The following is a 7,974-nucleotide window of genomic DNA, read 5'->3' as shown; positions in this document are numbered from 1 at the left end:
CAGATGGTAAGTATGAAGGATTCTCACGAGTTTCTTTGTGACTGCAGCGATAATTGACTAAGAACTCTACATCACCAACGAAATAAGACACTATTGGCTATAGTAATGAACAATTGTAGCCTGCTCTCATCTGTGTTGGCGCCCTATCTTGACTTGTCATCACAGGCTGTAGTGGAAGTTATTATGTTTTAACCCCTTTCAATACCGTGACGCGTTTTATATTCCTTTTGGTTACTACTTGGTGATTCTATATAGCTTCAGAAATTTATATGGGGACTGAAATAGCGAAGACTGTAGCAATTAATATTCTGACCTCCATACACCCTTCCTGATGTCAATGAATTGGTCTAATGGTACACAAATCTCAAGGTTAAAATGTTCCCTAATACTGAAGAGGTTAAGTGTGTTTTCGTGATTTTAACGATAGTTGGTTCGTGGTTAGCCTATGTTTTTCATCCTCTTTGTTTGATAAAGAGAACAATATATTGAAAAAAATATAAAATGGATTCTGTATCACCAATGGGATATAGGTCTGTATTTAGAAACGCTTTGCTCTCACCACGACTGATTTCCAAGGCCACAGGGATAATTAGCAAGGTTTTCAAGAGTGTTTCTCCAGTTAATAGTGTAGAAATCTTGTCATTCTGCCTCGAGAACCGTAAAAACACCGTAAAAAACGCGTGCAGATTTAGATAAAGCCTTTTAATAGAGTAGAGGTGAAGCGCAGAAATGTTTGAGAATATGAGCCGAAGACACATAGAAATCTGACTGATAAATCCCTTTTGAGTCTTCGTGATTAGTAGGTACAGGAGAATAAAGCATTTCAGAACCCACCCTCCGATGCTCTTCCCTCTCGACAGTCGTCATAACCTTGGTCTGTGACAGTGAACTCCCCCAGGGCTGCCCACTGCGGTCAGTAACGAACGCATGTGTTTATGTTTTGTTTATATTGATCCCTCTGTCAAGCGTGCCCTCAGTGTGGCCGCGAGTTATTAATAGACGGGCTCATAGGCAGCACTTCATTACTGTCTCCTCGCCTGGTGCTGACCGCCTTGTGTGTTTGGCTGGAGACTGTCGCTATTATTATGAGCAGCCTCCATAAACAAAGTGGATGCAATAACTGATACTTGGCACCTCCCTCACACCGAAATGAGCATAGAAACAGTTCTGATGTGTGTTTACGAGTGACTAGTGTGATGTACGTTAAGATATTGTCGCTGTTACCATGAGCAGCCTCGGGAAACAGTGGACAAAATGGCTGAGGCGTGGTAACTCCCTCGCACATCTAAACAAACACAGAAACACTTCCTTTGAACGGATCCCACGAGTGACCGGCTACATTGTGAGTGAAGGAAATAATTCTCTAAGTGTACGAGTGAGATCTGATGGTTTGTTATGATTTCTTGGCATCGCAACACGGATAAAAACACTTCATTTTGTCTAAGTGGAGTCTACAATAACTATCATAACTCACGTAAGTAAAGGTATTGAGAAGTGAGTTGTGTAGTGAAAGTTTGTTAGTGTTGAGTCATTAGGAAGTTTTAAAAGATTAGACAAATTTATGAATAGCGATAATTGCTGGATGTAGGAACATTTTGTACAGAGATAGAGACTGCCACGTGTAAGCTTGATGTCTTCTTGCAGGCTTCCTTATTTTCTTAATTGATAGCAACCGCAGTCACTGGTAAGCGTCAAAACTGATAACATGACGACTGCTTAACATCCTGACAAGCCTTGGAATACTTCATCTAATCAAAAACTTAGAAGCGATAAGAATAACCAATGTAAGTATGGATCGTAGCTTAGTGTAACCAGTTTCAAGTGAAGGCCATACATAACCCGGACATTAAAAAACACAATTAGAATTTATAACTAACTGGAGTGATTATACCGAGTAGTAGTAGTAGTAGTAGTAGTAGTAGTAGTAGTAGTTGTTGTTGTTGTTGTAGTAGTCGTAGTAAGTGGATGTCATTAATTTATATATGGGAACTACTGAGCAACACTAGAACAGTTTACTTCATATATTGTATTGGCGATCAAAAGAACTAAAAGTGAAGAGTGGTCAATAAGTAGATAAAGTGATATAAGTGACTGAAGTGAAGACTATAATGTAATATGCTACAACCAGTGAGTACTTACCAATTCATTTTAAGAATTTCTGAGAGAGAGAGAGAGAGAGAGAGAGAGAGAGAGAGAGAGAGAGAGAGAGAGAGAGAGACCCCTTTCACACACACACACACACACACACACACACACACACACACACACACACACACACACTGTAAATCTAGCTAAGTTTCCCGCCCTGAGTACGGTAAATGGCGTTATCTTGACGTGTTAAGCGCTACCCTATAATTTACCCGAGTGGCGTCCCGGCGTGAGAAAGACGAAACCTTGCCCGACTTTCCCGCCGAACATTTAAGCGCGGGAAGGTTTATATTAAGACGATCACTTCGCTGGGGGTTGGCTGCGCTCCACTAGTCCACTTCTCTTGCTTCCTTCGCATTGTGATGGATGCTTTCGTAACAAAAAAAGGCAAGAATGAAGACGTATGTAGTGCCACTTCATCTTCTTGGCCTAAATTTAGCTGAAGAGTTTCCATGATTAGTCACACGAGGAAGGAAAGGCAAGGAGTGAGGAGTGGGGTGGTGAAATTGTTGTTTATGTAGTGTAGAGAGCCATCCAGATCTGGCTTTGTCAATTCGCACGGTTCCTACACGGCAAAGACTCAACAAATATTGCCTTTAACTTCTTCAGTACCATAACGCATTCTCATATTCATTGTGTTTACTATTTGGCGCTTTTATACAACTTCAGAAACTCATGTGGGGGATTAAAACAGTGAAGATTATGGCCATTAATCTTCTGATCTTTTGACCCTTCCTAATGGCAATAAAATGGTCTAATCGTACACAAATCCCAGTATTGAAGGAGTTAATGTGAGGTAACGCAAGTACATAAACAGAAAACACGCTCTTCAATACATAGTTCTCATAGTTTTACCTTCTGCGCAGTGGGACAGTGATGCATGGCGGCTGTATCAGGGTATTGTGAGCCGATTCAAGGTTATTATTGCATAGGAGAACTGGGCACGTGACTGTCCCACCTCTATCCTGTTGCCGGGCTGCCTGCCGCCTCCCGCCCTGCGCTGCGAGCCGCCAGGGTAAACAGACAAGGATCAATGCGCCCACCGGTACGTGATCCCAGCCTCTTACCAAGTGACCCGCCCATTGGCACTACTGCGGCTGCGGTTGTTGTTTGTTTGACTCACTGACGCCTCGCCATGGCCTGTATTCTGAAACGCCTTGCTCTCTCACTTCGACTGTTTTCAAAGGTTAGGGAGATGATTAGCCGGGCTCTCAAGAGTATTAATCCTGTAGTTTAAGAATATTGATAATCTGTCACTAGAGCCATAAAGAAAGCCCTAAAAAAACCGCGTAGCTTCAACTAGACTTACCAGAGGCTTTGGAAAACAGTCAGAATACGGCACAAAGTTTTAGAATATGGAAACAAGGTCAAGAAATGTTTATAGCCTCTTTAACACTACAGTTATTCAGAGCACTGTGGGGTCTTACATGGCCAACACACAAATAAAAAGAAAGAGAAAAAGAGTCTGACGCAAGAAAGCCTCGTAGAGTGTTACAGGCGACGACGTTCATGCTCTCTAAGGGAATATTAAGTTTTTTATTTACTGAGAGTCATTCAGAGATTTGTATGGCCACACACACACACACACACACACACACACACACACACACACACACACACACACACACACACACACACACACACACACATTAACCCGTTCAGTACTGGGACGCATTTAGGTATGATTAAACGATTCAATTGACATTTAGGAAGTGTCTATGGAGGTCAGATGATTAATGGGCAGAGTCTTCACTATTTTAATCCCCACATAATTTCCTGAAGCTGTATGAAATCACCAAATAATTAGCAGTATAAGCATGAAAACTTGTTATGGTACTCAATGGCTTATAATAATAGGAGAAGGAAGGCCTGAAATTGAGTCTATTGCTGCTGTGGTAGACGGCTACTGTTCTTCTCCTAAACCTATTAATAGTGGTGTTCCTCAGGGTTCTGTCCTGTCACCCACTCTCTTTCTATTATTCATTAATGACCTTCTTAACCAAACTTCTTGCCCTATCCACTCCTACGCTGATGATACCACCCTACATCTTTCAACGTTCTTTCAGAGACGTCCAATCCTTCAGGAAGTCAACAGATCACGCGGGGACGCCACGGAACGCCTGACTTCCGATCTTTCTAAGATTTCCGATTGGGGCAGAGAAAATCTATTAGTTTTCAATGCCTCAAAAACTCAATTCCTCCATCTATCAACTCGACACAACCTTCCAGACAACTATCCCTCTTCTTCAATGACACTCAACTGTCTCCTCTTCCACAATGAATATCCTCAGTCTGTCCTTTGCTCATAATCTTAACTGGAAACTTCACATCTCATCTCTTGCTAAAACAGCTTCTATGAAGTTAGGTGTTCTGAGGCGTCTCCGACAGTTTTTCTCGCCCTCCAACTGCTTACTCTGTATAAGGGCCTTATCCGTCCCTGTATGGAGTACTCTTCGCATGTTTGGGGGTTCCAGTCACACAGCTTTGCTTGATAGGGTGGAATCGAAAGCTCTTCGTCTCATCAACTCCCTCCTCTCACTAACTGTCTTCAGTCTCTTTCTCACCGCCGAAATGTTGCATCCCTTTCTATCTTTTATCGCTATTTTCATGGTAACTGTTCTACTGATCTTGCTAACTGCATGCCTCCCCTTCTCCTGCGGCCTCGCTGCACAAGGCTTTCTTCTTCCTCTCATCCCTATTCTGTCCAACTCTCTAATGCAAGAGTTAACCAGTACTCTCAATCATTCATCCCTTTCACTGGTAAACTCTGGAACTCCCTCCCTGCATCTGTATTTCCGAATTCCTACAACTTGTCTTCTTTTAAGAGAGAGGTATCGAGGCATTTGCTCCCCTAATTCTGGCTGACGGTTTTGGCACTTTTTGCACTTTTTAGAGAGCCAGCACTCAAGTGGGCCTTTTTTTTACTTACTTTTTTTTTTTTTTGCCCTTGGCTGGCCGTCTTCCCTACGTAAAAAAAAAAAAAAAGCCTTTTTAAAAGTTATAGAGTGATTTAAAAGACTAATCCTGAAGCTGTATAAAATCACCAAATAGTAAGCAGTATAAACATGAAAACGTGTCATGGTACTCAAGGGGTTAATAAAAGGAGAGAAAAGGCCTAAAAATTTAGTCTTTTTACAAGTTATAGAGTGATTTAAGAGACTCAAATGCAGGGCCGAGTGTCAGAATAGTTGTCATTATGGGGTAAAAAGGTTAGTAGTGAGAGATGGCCTTTTTTTTTTTTTTATTTACGAGTAATGTTTCTTGCCAGTGTGCGATACTTTCTTTTCTTGATGACTACGATACCAATTCTAAGATACTATGGCACTTAATGTTCACCACGGGATTAAACCTTTCAGTACTGGAACGCATTTTTACCTTGAGTTTTGGGCATAATTAGACGATTTTATTTACCTTAGGAAGTGCTTATGGAGGTCAGAAGGTTAATGGCCACAATCTTCACTATTTCAAACCCCACACAAGTTTCTGAAGCTGTGTAAAACCACCACATAGTAGGCAAAATGCGTCATAGCACTGAAGGGGTTAAAAGGTTGTGTTTTATTCTCTATATATAAGACGACCCCTTGATTTAGGAGTCTCAGAATTGGCCCGCAAAATACTTATACTCCGGTATGTGTAAAAAGTGTGATTTAATGTTTTCCTGGCTGTTGAAGTATTGAGGAGGCTGTGACGCAAATATAAATGACTAAAAAAGATTGTGATTGTGGTAGAGGGAAAGAAAATAACAATGAAAGAATGATGTTTTTACTATGTTTATTATTATTATTATTATTATTTCTTCTTTTTTTTTTCTCGTTCTAGGTGTTGTTATTCTTTTTTCTTCTTTTTTCTTCTTTTTCTTCTTTCTTTTTCTCCCTCCTCCTCCTCCTCCTTCTCTTCCTTCTCCTCTTTCTTCTTCTTGTTCTTGTTCTTGTTTTTGTTCTTTTTTTGTTATTGTTCTTGTTCTTGTTCATCATCATCATCATCATCTTTTTCGTCTTCTTTTTTCTTCTTCTTCTACTTCTTCTTCTTCTTCTTCTTCTTCTTCTTCTTCTTCTTCTTCTTTTCTTCTTTCTCCTCCTCATCCTTCTTTTCTTCTTTTTCTTCTTCCTCCTCCTCCTCCTCCTCCTCCTCCTCCTCCTCCTCCTCCTCCTCCTCCTCCTCCTCCTCCTCCTCCTTCTCCTTGTCCTTATCTTTCTCCCCGATATGTTGTCAGCCCTTGAGTCGGAGCGAGGTGCCATTATTGCGCTGCCCTCTTCGCCCCTCGTGTGTGGGCGGCGAGGCACAAGGCGTAACCTGTTGAGGCTTGGGGTGGTTGGGTGGTGGCGAGTGTTTGTGTTAGAGCCGTGCGTGGGGAGGCTCGTGCTTCATCTCAGACACCGCCTCATAATGAACGCTTTGCCTCGCCCTCCAACACGTAGGTGATTTCACTCCACTTGCGAAAACTGTTAAGAAGTGGCGAGACTTGAACCGAACCCCGTGGAGCCAGAGTTTACCACGCTGTCTGTCTCGCCTCCCTCGCTACTACTGACGCTAGGGATGATTTAGATGGAGAGAGATATATAGAAAGATGGAGGGATGGATAGATGGATAGATTGATATATAGGTAAATGGATGGATAGATAGATTTACAGACGGAAGGATAGATTAATGGATACATAGTAAGATAAGATTCTTTTTATTTAAGAGGGGAAAACTGTTTAAGGGCAAAAGAATGAGTAAACAAAAAGACCCACTTTGTTGCCAATTCCTAGGAAAAAATCAGTGTAGAGTAGATGGATAAATGAATAAATAAGTCAGTTAGTGAGTGATTTTGTAAGTTAATTAGATAGGTAGATAGATTATAGATAGATAGATAGATAGATTGATGGCTATATAGATGAATAGATAGAATTCATCATCATCACTATCAGTCTATATGAGTCTACTACTGAATAAGCATCTTCCCATATAACCTTCAATTCCTGTCTACTGTCTGTCCTTCTGTCCAGTCCAGTTCAGTAGTTGGCGTGGGATTGAATGTCTCAGTACTGGCTCCCACTTTTATGTATATTTCTTGTTCTTATTACCAATCTTCTATTCTTGGCTTAATTACTTTATTTTTTGTTTCCTTCTCTTCCACGCCACTCAAGCAAAACTTCTCATCTCTTCTATTCTACTCTGCTCTTCGTCATCTCTGCTTTCCTTCACCTTCTTATATACATTTCCTTTTCTCTCATATCAGTTACTCTATAGATACTTTGGTTATTTAAGTGCTTTTTATTACCTGTGTAGCTTCTATCATCTTATGGAGTCGCTGCTTCTTACTAAAGTCTTTTACTCTGCTTTTCGTCATCACTGCTTTCCTTCATCTTCTTACATTTCCTGTTGTCTCATGTCGTATCTTACAGCTGCTATATAAATACTTTGGTTATTCATGTGTAGCTTCTATCATCTTATATACTCGCTGCTTCTCACTGTAGTCTTCTCCATAAGGCTCTGTTTGTTAGCTCTTTTTGTGTGATCAAACCAATTTACTCTCTTTTCTTCTTCCTGCGTTACTTTGGGTCGTCTTCTTATCTGGTTGTCTTTATATCATGCAGTGTGCGCCGCGAGTGAAGCGTTTTGCCCAACTCCACATATTTCTTCAATTTTCGTTAGCATATTTGGTCTAGTTTTGATTCCAAGATGTCTAATTTTCGTCTTTCCAGGTTATAGGAAATCTTGTTCTCTACAGTTCTGTTTGGTTACTGTTTTTGTGTATTTTATCTTCTTACAATTATTCTTCTGTATCGTTGATTATTATTTCTTTCTTTTTAGTAAGTTGCTGGACACATGCACGCACGTACG

At 40.8% G+C, this 7,974-nt stretch overlaps 1 protein-coding gene across 1 annotated transcript in view; it reads left to right on the top strand.

Moving 5' to 3' along the window:
* The first annotated feature begins 1,001 nt into the window (after positions 1–1,001).
* Positions 1,002–7,974, top strand: part of LOC123519026 — a 78,540-nt gene continuing 71,567 nt past the window's right edge. The window contains exon 1 of the mRNA XM_045280157.1: positions 1,002–1,474. The gene's annotated coding sequence lies outside the window, so the exon portion shown is untranslated. The remainder of the gene's footprint in view (positions 1,475–7,974) is intronic.

Source organism: Portunus trituberculatus, chromosome 44 (genome assembly GCF_017591435.1).
Source record: "Portunus trituberculatus isolate SZX2019 chromosome 44, ASM1759143v1, whole genome shotgun sequence".
In the NCBI taxonomy this organism is placed as follows: Eukaryota; Metazoa; Arthropoda; class Malacostraca; order Decapoda; family Portunidae; genus Portunus; species Portunus trituberculatus.
This window is presented reverse-complemented; position numbering and strand designations above follow the sequence as displayed.